Here is a 14,746-nt window from a genome sequence, read left to right as displayed (position 1 = left end):
GTCGGCCCGGATGGATGTTCCGTGGTGGAGGTCTTCAGAATGCTGCCGCTTCCCTCCGGATGGATGCCGCTTGGATGAAGACTTCAATCGGATGGAAGACCTCTTCTGGCCCGCTTGGATGAAGACTTCAGCCGGATCATGGACCTCTTCAGCCCCCCGCTTGGGCTTGGATCAGGACATTGGAGGAGCTCTGCTGGACCGATCGGTGAACCTGGTATGGTGAAGACAAGGTAGGATGATCTTCAGGGGCTTAGTTTTAGGTTTATTTAAGGGGGGTTTGGGTTAGATTAGGGGTATGTGGGTGGTGGGTTGTAATGTTGGGGGGCTTGGGTATTGTATGTTTTTTTTTACAGGCAAAAGAGCTGTATTTCTTGGGGCATGCCCCGCAAAGGGCCCTGTTCAGGGCTGGTAAGGTAAAAGAGCTTTGAACTTTAGTAATTTAGAATAGGGTAGGGCATTTTTTTATTTTGGGGGGCTTTGTTATTTTATTAGGGGGCTTAGAGTAGGTGTAATTAGTTTAAAATTGTTGTAATATTTTTCTTATGTTTGTAAATATTTTTTTATTTTTTGTAACTTAGTTCTTTTTTATTTTTTGTACTTTAGCTAGTTTATTTAATTGTATTTATTTGTAGCAATTGTATTTAATTAATTTATTGATAGTGTAGTGTTAGGTTAATTGTAGGTAATTGTACGTAGTTTATTTAATTAATTTATTGATAGTGTAGTGTTAGGTTTATTTGTAACTTAGGTTAGGATTTCTTTTACAGGTAAATTTGTAATTATTTTAACTATTTTAGCTATTAAATAGTTCTTAACTATTTAATAGCTATTGTACCTGGTTAAAATAAATACAAAGTTACCTGTAAAATAAATATAAATCCTAAAATAGCTATAATATAATTATAATTTATATTGTAGCTATATTAGGATTTATTTTACAGGTAAGTATTTAGCTTTAAATAGGAATAATTTATTTAATAAGAGTTAATTAATTTTGTTAGATTTAAATTATATTTAACTTAGGGGGATGTTAGTATTAGGGTTAGACTTAGCTTTAGGGGTTAATACATTTATTAGAATAGCGGCGAGATTCGGTCGGCAGATTAGGGGTTAATAATTGAAGTTAGGTTTCGGCGATGTTAGGGAGGGCAGATTAGGGGTTAATACTATTTATGATAGGGTTAGTGAGGCGGATTAGGGGTTAATAACTTTATTATAGTAGCGCTCAGGTCCGCTCGGCAGATTAGGGGTTAATAAGTGTAGGCAGGTGGAGGCGACGTTGTGGGGGACAGATTAGGGGTTAATAAATATAATATAGGGGTTGGCGATGTTAGGGCAGCAGATTAGGGGTACATAGGGATAATGTAAGTAGCGGCGGTTTACGGAGCGGCAGATTAGGGGTTAATAATAATATGCAGGGGTCAGCGATAGCGGGGGGCGGCAGATTAGGGGTTAATAAGTGTAAGGTTAGGGGTGTTTAGACTCGGGGTACATGTTAGAGTGTTAAGTGCAGACGTAGGAAGGGTTACCACATAGCAAACAATGGGGCTGCGTTAGGAGCTGAACGCAGCTTTTTTGCAGGTGTTTGGTTTTTTTTCAGCTCAAACAGCCCCATTGTTTCCTATGGGGGAATCGTGCACGAGCACGTTTTTGAGGCTGGCCGCGTCCGTAAGCAACTCTGGTATCGAGAGTTGAAGCTGCGTTAAAAATGCTCTACGCTCCTTTTTTGGAGCCTAACGCAGCCTTTATGTGGACTCTCGATACCAGAGTTATTTTTATGGTGCGGCCAGAAAAAAGCCGGCGTTAGTTTTTCGGGTCGTTACCGACAAAACTCCAAATCTAGGCCATAGGGTTTTTATTTTTTTACTGCCTTTTTTCTACGACAGGATTCTTAGTCCATAAGCAGGCAATAGATATCTCACGCTTTTTATTATGTATGTATCTGCATAACGTGAGAACAGAAAATAATTAATTTTAATTTTAATAATATTGAAATTTAGTTGTAATTGAACACAGTGAACATTCTAGGTAAGTGTTTGGGGTGCTATACAGACAAATTCATTACTGTGGCATTCTAAAAGATCAAAGATGCCAGCTCCCCAGGGTTATCAAGGTAATGCCTTTTTTTCTTTACAGGAAATTTAAAATACAATGGGCTTCTGGGTTTTAGCTATGTTATGTAGATAGCAAGGACTTAAAGGGACAGTCTATTTCAGAATTGTTATTGTTTAAATAGATAATCTCTTAATTACCCATTCCCCAGTTTTATATAACCAACACTGTTACTTTAAAGGGACAGTCTACACCAGAATTTTTATTGTTTTAAAAGATAGATAATCCCTTTATTACCCATTTCCCAGTTTTGCATAACTAACACAGTAATAATAATATACTTTTAACCTCTGTGATTATCTTGTATCTAAGCCTCTGCAAACTGCCCCTTTTTTCAGTTCTTTTGACAGACTTGCAGTCTAGCCAATCAGTGCCTGCTCCCAGATAACTTCTCGTGCACGAGCACAGTGTTATCTATATGAAATATGTGATCTAATACCCTCTAGTGGTGAAAAACTTTTAAAATGCAATCTGAAAGAGGTGGGCTTCAAGGTCTAAGAAATTAGCATATAAACCTCCTAGGTTAAGCTTTCAACTAAGAATACCAAGAGAACAAAGCAAAATTGGTGATAAAAGTAAATTGGAAATTTTTTAAAATTGCATGCTCTATCTGAATCATGAAAGTTTATTTTGGCCTAGACTGTCCCTTTAATAAACTTTTTTACCTCTGCGATTAACTTGTATCTAAGCCTCTGCAGACTGCCCCCTTATCTCACTTCTTTTGACAGACATGTATTTTAGCCAATCAGTGCTGAATTATAAATAACTCCACGGGAGTAAGTACCTATTTTATGCACATGAACAAGCACTATCAAACTGCTAAAAACTGTCAAAATGCACTGAGATAAGAGGCATCCTTCAAGGGTTTAGAAATTAGCATATGATCCCACCTAGGTTTAGCTTTGAAAAGAAAAATATATCAGCGCTTCCAAATATCCCACTTGCTTAAAAGCTCAAAACTTTAATAATAATGAATAAATAAAATCTTGCATTTGTTATCCAAATACAGATGGAATAAAATGATAAAAACTCATCCAAAATGATATCATACGTGCATGGAGTTTATCATGTAGAGGATTCCTCACTGAGAAACTTCCACATTAGAATATGAAGTGCAGCTGTAAAAATCAGAAGCCAACTTAGAAATCTTCTATAATCAATAATAACTACAATAGAACAAAAAGAGTGCAACTCTGATTCAAAGTATTACATACTTAAATCACGCTTCTTTTGAAACAATAAAAATGCAGTTACTAGAAGTACAATAGGTAATTGCACATCATATAAAGTCCGTCCGGGATTTTTCCGTTTAACCGTAAGCTCGCCCCTTCACTTCAGAAGTCTGTTGCTCTGTTGTAGATATAACTGTGTTGCAAAACAAATCTAAAATAACTATCCTTCAGTCATCAGGGCGGCATTGCTACAAGTGTCCGTGTTGTCAGCAGTTTTGAACAAACACTGGTTGAAATAGTTACAGATACTCTAGAGGGACACAAATATCCTGACACGTTTCATCTGCTCCTACTTGCAGACTTTATTAAAGGCATACTGAATGTGAAAAGGAGTGGAGTTAAATATCTGTCCCATACGTTGAACCAGGCGCCTTACGTTATGTTTAACGTCTTTGAACCATGCTACTACAGGGGAATAATAATGTCTGAATTTTATCGCCATATGGTTTCTTCACATGGCACATGTCAAAATCATTAAAAAGTATTGATTGATATATTAAATATTTACTTATAAGTGAGTACACTTACAAGTGAGTTAAAAATATATATACCAATATAAAAGAAATGTAAAAAATAGAAAACAAAATAATAATCCTGCCTCTATATTATAAATACAATCCATCTCATACATATAGAAATATATTAATTATCCATATCTACCCATTATTATTATTATTATTATCGGTTATTTGTAGAGCGCCAACAGATTCCGCAGAACTACATGAAATGCATCTAAAAACTAACATATGATTGCATATTTGGGATACATTGTTTAACAGAGAATTGTTTGTATGCCCATATCTATATTTAACCCCCTAGGATGAAGGGAGTTTAACTGATAGATCTAATATGATTCCATTTTGCACAATTGCAATAATCTGTTTTGATGGTTCAACGACTTGAATGGATAGACATTTTGCTGAACTGCTATGATGAATGCAAAATGTTCAGATACACTATGATTAATATACAAAACAGTTTTAAAAAACTAAGACTAAAAAGTTCAGTTACAATCATAATAACAATCTAAGAAAAAATATTAAGAAAAAAAATCCAATAAAAAGTTATATAAGGGCTCAAAGATATAAGGTCTCAGGTGTTAGAAAAAAAAGACATGCAGATGGTTTTAACATAGAGATACATACATATACATGTCTATATATTTATATGTATGTATGTATGTATGTATATATATATATATATATATATATATATATATGTGTGTGTGTACATCTGTATTTATATGTGTATATATGTATTTAAAGACACTCATACAGATACAAACACTAAAATACCATATATATAGATGCATTGGAGTCCTCTGCGGTCAAGTAGCTGAAAACATGAAAAATCATATCTATAATATAATTGCGTTTGTAATGTCAGCCACCGTCGGCAGTTGCGCATGCATCCTCAATGGAATATTGGCAGAGCGAGGCAGCCAACAGACTGTTGGCTGCGCGCACAGCCAAAATAATTCACCTGGATGCAGCAAAGCTGCGTCCCGGTGGATTCCAAAAATGTCAGGGTGGTGAAAGAATCCACCGGGATGCAGTGAAGGTGGATTCTTTTACCACCCTGCCATTTTCTGAATCCACCGGAATGCAGCGAAGGCAAACGGAGCATTGCAAAAAAAAAAAAACACAGCCCGCATGAAGTATAACACAAAAAAATGAACCTCCTACACAAAGTATTAACACATACACCGCAAACCCACACATTGCAACATAATAAAGTAATTAACCCCTTAACCGTCAACCACCCACATCGCAATAAACCTAATTACCCTATTAACCCCTAAACTGCAAAACCTACACATCGCAATAAACCTAATTAACCTATTAACCCATAAACCGCAAAACCCCCACATCGCAATAAACATAATTAACCTATTAACCCCTAAACCGAAAAACCCACACATCGCAATAAACCTATTTACCCCATTAACCCCTGAACTGCAAAACCCCCACATCGCAATAAACATAATTAACCTATTAACCCCTTAATACCCCCAAAACCCACACATCGCAATAAACCTAATTAACCTATTAACCCATAAACCACAAAAACCCCACATCGCTATAAACATAATTAATCTATTAACCTCTAAACCGCAAAACCCACACATCACAATAAACCTATTTACCCCATTAACCCCTGAACCACAAAAAACCCACATCGCAATAAACATAATTATCCTATTAACCCCTAAACTGCAAAACCCACACATCGCAATAAACCTAAATAACCTATTAACCCATAAACCGCAAAACCCCCACATAGCAATAAACATAATTAACCTATTAACCCCTAAACCGCAAAATTCACACATCGCAATAAACCAATTTACGCCATTAACCCCTAAACCGCAAAACCCCCTAACCTACCACCCCCTAACCTAACACCCCATAAATTAACTAAACTAAAAAATACTAAAGTTAAAAAAAAATAAGATTACAAAAAAATGTTAACATTACAGAAAATAAAAAACAAATTACCAAAGTTTACAAAATCAAGCCTAATCATTAAGAAAATAAAAAAGCCCCCCCCCCCAAATAAAAACACCCCCTAAGAATAAACTACCAGTAGCCCTTAAAAGAGCTTTTTGCAGGGCATTGCCCCAAGATAAACAGCTCTTTTACATTAAAAATACACAAAGTACCACCTAACAGTAAATACAACCCACCCCCCAAACCCCCGAAAATAAAAGAACCTAACACTAAAAAACCTAAACTACCCATTGCCCTGAAAAGGACATTTGTTTGGCCATTGCCCTTAAAAGGGCTTTTAGCCCTAAACCGCAAAACCCCCACATCGCAATAAACCAAATTATCCTATTAACCCCTTAAACCACCAAAACCTGCAACGCAAATAACTAATTCAATTACTAAGCCCCCTAACCTACCACCCCCTAACCTAACACCCCATAAATTAACTAAACTAAAAAATACTAAAGTTAAAAAAAAAATAAGATTACAAAAAAATGTTAACATTACAGAAAATAAAAAACAAATTACCAAAGTTTACAAAATCAAGCCTAATCATTAAGAAAATAAAAAAGCCCCCCCCCCCCAAATAAAAACACCCCCTAAGAATAAACTACCAGTAGCCCTTAAAAGAGCTTTTTGCAGGGCATTGCCCCAAGATAAACAGCTCTTTTACATTAAAAATAAGTACCACCTAACAGTAAATACAACCCACCCCCCAAACCCCCGAAAATAAAAGAACCTAACACTAAAAAACCTAAACTACCCATTGCCCTGAAAAGGACATTTGTTTGGCCATTGCCCTTAAAAGGGCTTTTAGCTCTTGTACTGCCCATCCCTAATCTAAATAAAACAAATCCCCCCCAAAAACCTTAAAAAAACCTAAGTGTAACCCCTAGGTTGGAGCTTTAGACCGGTGACCCTGGAGCTGATGACTGGCAACCGCGGAGCCATGGAGTGTTGAGGATCCTCTTCAAACGATTGCCGCCATACACATAGTGAATTCAAGGTACGTGATTAAAGATGGCGTCCCTTGAATTCCTATTGGCTGATTTGATTCTTCAAATTCAAATCAGCCAATAGGATGAGAGCTACTTAAATCCTATTGGCTGTTTAAATCAGTATCAGAAGTGAAACTTTAGCAGGTTACCCAATCCTTCTAGAATGCCTGGAGTGCCATAACAGTGAAGGATCAAATTGATAAGCATCCCAACCAAACGAAAAGAGCAGGTACTTTGCGTTTGGATGTGAACAACCTATTAGTATCTGAAGGAGCTGCAGTACTTGAAGGAACTTTCCAAGAGATCACTTTATAAAGACAGATTGAAAGTAACCTTTATATACAAAAACAAACAGATTAAAAAATACAATGCTACAAAGGTACTCAATATATAACAGTCAAAGGGGAGTCCTGCAAAGATGGAAGCAAACAGTCCCGGAAGCACTCCAAACACCTGCACACCAGAATCCACAGTCCTAAAAGTAAAAAAGGAGGCACCTCTTGGTGTAGAACTCCCAGGATTCCACAAAACAGTGGTAAGTATATTGAAGGTTCACTTATATTTAGAGAAGGCACAATTAGTGCTGTAAGCACAAGACGAGACCTATGAGTCACTCAGCAAACTCCCTTTGCAGAACAGGATACCCAGCAGTAGCAGATGTCAGAGTCTACATAAACACTCTAGGTAGGGCTATTACAAAGCCGCTCCACATGATATCTCTCTACATAGGATATGAAGGAATCTACCAGTCAAGATAGACGATCCTACGAGTGAACAAAACTGCCATAGCTTTATATAAATTACTGACAGATGCCGTAAGCTGTAGGATTCGTTTGATTGTAGGTTGTTCACACCCACACATTAAATCCAAAAGGATCTACAAAGCACACAAAAGAATCCTAAGTGCAGTAAAGAATATAACTTAAGTAAAATATTAAAATGTACACACAAACTTCAGAAGATCAAGCACATGTAGGTTAAAACAACTGATTCTTGCACATGACCACTCCAAAACCCCCTTGTGGAACTCATCTAATGCCAGTAATCTGTGTCTACCAGCTAAACAAATCCAGAGATCACGAGCATCAGATGAGTTCCACAATTGGATGCTACCTGTGTTGACATCACTCACTGAGCCGCAGGGGTGAGCTCAACAAAGTACAGTGGAAGGATTGGTTGTTTTAACCTACATCCACTTGATCTTTTGAAGTGTGTGAGTGCATTTTAATATTTTATTAAAGACGTTGTTTTATACTGTTCTAGGGAGTTTATTTTGTATGCTTGTGCTCCCTCTCTTTGTAAATCATAAAAATGTATGCAGAAAAACTTGCATACTCGTGTTATATGGTAACTTTTGCATAAAGTTTATCTCCAGTTTGAGAGAGTTTTTAACTTCATACATTGATGATATTCACTAGGATGTGGGGTCTTTATAAAATACTTCCTGAGGCAGACTATGCAATCCAACTTGCTAAGCATCCTGTTAGTGAGGCTGGGGCCCTGACAAGAAGGGAATTGTTTAGTGAGCTCTCCAGATCTCTTTAAGTTATGTATTAACTACTGTAAAAAATTAAAGGAAACAAATGAATACTGACGATCTTCAGCAGAATTTTTTCTTTTTTCTTTTTCTTTGGTGCATTAATTCGGATATTCGTCTCATTAAAATCAAAATGAATATCCAAATTTCATCACAAATGTGCATTCATACAAAAAACAATTGCACATCTCTTATTTGCACCAGAGATTTCCACCAAAGCAGGTTTTCAAAACACTTTCTGCTGATAATAAACACACTCTTTGGTCCCTCCTATGTTGGCTGCTGTCTAGGAGGACTATGATCAATCCATTCAACCTTTGATAAGTTACTTTTGGCTCCTTTCTGCTGGAAAATACTTCCTCTAAATAGTACAGACATGCATTTGCCAGATATCATCTTTGCAGCAGCTGGAGAAATCATGAGCTCTGTCTAGACATCTGCATTTATGCTTATGGACCTAGATGTATAGATTATTATGCTTTTTCCAAATCTGTCTTTGATGATTAGCCTAATCTAGTTAATTAAAAATATTTATACTGAGCTACCATTTACAGGCTTTACAGCAGTAACCATTTTATTGTTAACAAACGGTAGCTACTAATACTGCAAATCTGTTCTTTAAAGACATTTGAATAACATTCAATTTGTGAATGTTTTCTGCCTCTATTTCTGAATAAATATCTCATTTATAGTTTGGTGAAATATTCCTATAGTGCTAAAGAACAACATTTAAACATTAAGAGGTATACTTATATAATGAGCTAAATTAATGAAGCTGCAGAAGCTGCTTCTGAGCCTGAAACACAAGTTAAAAAAAGCAGCTGTGGTGGGGACTTAAACCATCCCAGAATGATTAATTATAGATAATAGCAATAATAAACGTGGATCAGAGATGCCGATTCACTAGCTCCAAATGCAGATGGACAGGTTTCCTAGCTGAGAACCTTGCCCTTAAAAAGAACCTTTACTGATACTTCTTATTAGTGCTAAAATGTTATCTTTGTACTAAAACAACCAAATTTAAAAGGTTTTATGCTGATCCCTGATTGGTTCATTTCTCAAGACAGTTTTCTTAGATCACAATTTTAAAATAATTTCTTGCAACTAAGACGGTAAATCCTCCATAGACAACAAAAGCAGCTGACGTGCATTAGTAGCTGCTATATTATGTCCTATAGAAGTTGCAAAACTATTATATTGACTGTATATCAGTCCAATCAAAATTATTTGTGACCTGTTTGAAATGAAAGAAAAAAATACAAATATCTTAGACTACAAAGTTTTTAAAATTTATTTTTTACTTTCAACTTCCTTTCTAACTTTCTTTGTCATCTTTATCATTATGCAGCTGCCTATGAACACATTTACTATAAAACAATAGCTAAATTGCTTTACCTAAAAAAAATATTATTTTAACTGTCTATATAATATTTATAAGAATGTTAATGCATCCTAGCATCATTTAGTGACTCAGTAGCTGTTATCATGTTAACACTTTAAACTTATAATGATTTTGAAAAAAAAAAACTATCTTCCAGGTTTCAAGTGCAATTTTTTATTATAATCACCATCAAATCTTCTAACACTGTAATGTTAAATGAGCAACAAAATAAAATATTAAGGGAATGAGGCCAATAAGAGGTAATTGTACAATATGTTATAAAAACTGTATTTGGAAGATCATTTTTGTATCAGATGGAATGTGGGAGGCTTATGGAAATGTGAAAGGCTAGACCAGTTTAGATATCTTCAATCTTCTAGTATGCATTAAAAAATAGAAAACCATATGGCATTTTACATATCAAAGAATTAAGTCAGTAACAGATGCCCCACTGCTGTTTTTTTTTAGGTTTAAAAATGTCCAGTGCTGTCATTGCAGAACGTGTGAATTTTTAGTTTTAGCACTTTGATTTAAAAGAACTATGTAGATATTGTTATTTATTTGCTCAGTAGCAAGAAATAATTTTACGCGCAGGTTCTGTAATATATTCTTATATTGTGATCTTAAAAAGTAAATACTGTAATATGGGCCAGATTACAAGTGGTGTAATATTTACCATTTTTGCTTGTGCGCAAACACCGCTGGAAGTTAAATTTTAATGCACTCGGGTTAGCTTGTGTATTACAAGTTCAAAATAAAATGTTTTTGCGTGAATGAAACCTGATGTGTGCTTACTTCAGGACTTTGGATACCTCACTAATGCATTTTCCCATAGACTTCACTGAAGAGTCAAAATTTTATTATTCAAATAGAGCAATATTTTTTAATATTTCATCAAAAAGATACAAGAGCTCAATGATATGAGGTCTCAGGTGTTAAAAAATAAAAAAACAGGCAAAGGGCTTTAACATAGATATACACTCAAATACATGTCTAACTATGTAATTATATATATATATATATATATATATATATATATATATATATATATATATATATATATATATATATATATATATATATATATATATATATATATAGTATATTTAACTAGCGGGATGTGTCAAGGTATTCCATCCTTCCTCAGACAAATACAAAGTGAACAGTGAAAGTATTTATACAGATAAATAGTCAAAAAACCCTCCCATCAGTAGTGCAACAAATCACATACAAAGCCACCTGATTGGTGATTAATGACACACCCTTAATCACATTCAGGTGTGTAACATCAATTAATTAATACTGAGTCCCAAAAACTATGTAAACAAGTGAAAATAATAGCATCATATACAAAACAAAATAAAGATAAACAGAATAACACCTCAATCATAAATTTACACACTTTTTTTTATAAATTGTAATCATTATCAAGACAAATATATATATATATATATATATATATATATATATATATATATATATATATATATATATATATATATATAAAGACCCATTAGGCACTGAATTGAATTGGGTGTACAATGAAGTAGCAAAAACCTTAATTAAATGTAATATTGTGAATAACCTCCCAATATCGTATTAAGATGTACAGGCACAATTACATAAGGCAGTCCAAAATCAAACCTTAATCTAGAAGGGAATAATATATAATTTGTTATTCATGATAGGGTTCAACCTCTATGTTAGTAAATAACTAATTATGTAGCTATAAATAACTCACTATACACCTACTATAGGCAATATATGTTCAGAAATGTAAGTTATGGGGAAGGCTCAATAGGGTAAGGGGTCATGCTAGAACCCCAAGATTTTAGATAAACAGTATGTATAAGCACAAATAATCTGTGGGGCTAAACCAGATAATGACTATAGGTCCACGGGTGGAGTTCTAAAGAAAGCCCTATTAATGCACATATGTGTCAGATCCCTTATGTAGATATTAAGTACATTGTAAAAGTATGATGTATATTTAAGAAAAGCACCATAAAAATATATATAATATATATAATATAATTCAGTTTTAGACAGAGTTCGATTATCTTGCAGATAAATTCAGGATCAGGTCCAACATACGGGTGATGTAGGAGGGCCATCTTGATGGCTTGAACCCCATCGCTATGGGGTATAACAGTATAGAGACTGATAACATCCATGGTAACCATATCACCAGTAGGTGATATGTCCATGTGTTTCAGATTGTCCATCATGTCTGTTGAATCCCTGATGTATGACTTCATCTGTTTGACCAATGGTTGTAGGTATTGTTGCACCCATATGGAAAGGGTTTGTAGACTTGATAATGATTACAATATATAAAAAATGTGTAAACTTATGACTGAGGTGTTATTCTGTAGGGTTGTTGCTATAAATATCTCTAGACTGCTATATATCTTTATTTTGTTTTGTATATGATGCTATTATTTTCACTTTTTTACATAGGTTTTGGGACTGTGTATTAATTAATTGATGTCTTTATTCACCAATCAGGTGGCTTTGTATGTTATTTGTTGCACTAATGAGGGGAGGGGTTTTTGACTTTGTATCTGTATAAATATTTTTACTGTTCACTTTGTATTTGTCTGAGGAAGGGGTGAATACCTCGAAATGTCTCGCTAGTTAAATATACTATTTTGTTTTACAAAACTAGAGAATGCTTATTTCTTGCTATTCTATATGTCTGTATATATATATATATATATATTTGTGTGTGTGTGTATGTAGTTATGAATTTGTATGTGTATATATGTATTTACAGACACATATACACATATAAATACATAAATACAAATGTACACATTTATGTGTGAATTGGAGCCCTTTGCATTCAAGTAGCTGAAAACATGTAAAAGCATATTTATGCAATATTCATATTTAAAACATTTTTAACCATGTATTTAATGTTAATAGTTCAGATTCAAATGTTCTTTACAAAAGGGAATATGTTCTAAGTATTTATAAATAGATATTCCTATTTATATCTGTATATATGTATACCTATATATAATCATCTCCTGTATATATATATATATATATATATATATATATATGTATATAGATCATATTTATTTTAACAAAAAACAAATCAGAGATCAGTTTAATCTTAGAGTAACTGACAAAAGTAAAACATTTTAACCTATCAGATAGAATTTTAAGTGGGGGAGAAGAAAATCTCCTCAAAAAAGGTCTGTCTTTTGCAACCAGCAGAAAACCTGATGCTTTCTTGCTATTCGTAGATTGCAATAATTATATAAGAAAACTGACATTGCAACGCCATTTAAAAAAAAAATGGAAATAAACAAACAGATATACCCCTATCAGTTGAATATTCAACAGTGGGTAACAATATTGATGGACATAACACCATTAGCCTAACACAAGGTGACCTTCATACTTTAGAACTTCTGGAATCTCTTGAATTAGATACTGATATCAAAATAGAAGACGAAAGAACCATCAAACACAGCAAATTCAAATCCAAATCAATATTCTATCTGATACACTCAAAGGGGCAGTATATCGCTATGTTTGAGGATTTAGTATTAAATTACATTGAATCTATGTGCCAATCTTTTAAATTGACTCAAAAAAACATAACAAACAAAGAAGGGAAAATCTTATCAGACCTAAGCAAAGACCATAACCTAATTTTCCGAGAAGCGGACAAAGGTGGTGCTATTGAAGTGCAAAACAAAACTGACTACATTATAGAATCTAACAGAATACTCTCAGATACAGATACATATAAATAATTGTCAATAAATCCAAAGGAAACATGCATAAGGTAATATGAGAAGTTAATAAATAGAGGAAATAAGGATGCTATAATAACTGAAGAAGAACAAAAATTCTTAATCCCAGAAAATCCAAAAACTGCCACTTTCTACCACTGTCATGTTCCGGTGTATATGCACTCAGGACACAGACCCTCAGGCAGTGGTAGGGAATTGGAGACACCGACCCCTGACCCGGGGAAGACTATCCTGGATGTGGATAGATGATATTCTGTGATTCATAGTTGCAAGAAAGTAATTGTAGAATTCATGGAGACTGAAACATATGTATACAATATATTCTGGCTTCAATGGAAACATAAATGTATGCTGTGACTTAGAGTTAATAGGAGTAGCTGCAGGATTCATGAGTGAAAAATATAGCAACGCAAGATGTTCAGGCTTCAGAGTAAACTGGTAGAAGATTGACTCATAGATGCAAACTAAGGTTTGTTGCAGGTTCATAGTACATAATATTATAGAGCTGTATGTCAGTAATAAGCAGAGCAGCACAGGTGATAGACAAGTTGCAAGTTTAATTCATTAAATACTGTTTGTGCATATATTGGAGAATCACAGGAAAGATGTTTAATTGAACACATTGTGCAGAGTTCTGAATGTATTAACATATTTGGAGGAGGATTTTTCAGCTATGACAACTTGTAGCAGAGAATAGTTATAAAGTTCTGAGTAAGATGCTGTTGTAGTAATTAGAGAGTGATTATAACCAAATGCATACCTGTAATTTAGAATACGTTCAGAGTTTGTTAAGTAGCAGTGTCCAGGAAACAAAATGGATTTATATGGGTATTTGCGATTAGATGATTTTAAGCATAGCTAAAAGGAAAGGCTGTAGTTTGAATATGCTGGTAAAATCCTTGCTAGAACAGTCACAGACCTCTGTTCTGAAACAAAACTTTAAAGCTAATGCAATGCACATTAGGCCTGAGAAGATTTAAAAAGAGGCTGAGGGAATCAGGTGCATGAATGATTAATTAATTTGGCAGGTAAGTTGAATGCAGATACTCCCAAAACAGTATGATTCAATAGCAGGGAAGGCAGTCTTAAAGGGACTGTGATATCAGGCAGGCATATGTTACAACCACCTACCTAAAATTCATAAAAAGAAACAAAACACCCCTAGGCCGACCAATCATTTCTGGTATAAACAGTTTAAAATGCAAACTATCTGAATATGTGGATCAT

This window comes from Bombina bombina, chromosome 3, assembly GCF_027579735.1.
Source record: "Bombina bombina isolate aBomBom1 chromosome 3, aBomBom1.pri, whole genome shotgun sequence".
In the NCBI taxonomy this organism is placed as follows: Eukaryota; Metazoa; Chordata; class Amphibia; order Anura; family Bombinatoridae; genus Bombina; species Bombina bombina.
The sequence above is the reverse complement of the archived record's forward strand: the minus strand, read 5'-3'. Positions refer to the sequence as shown.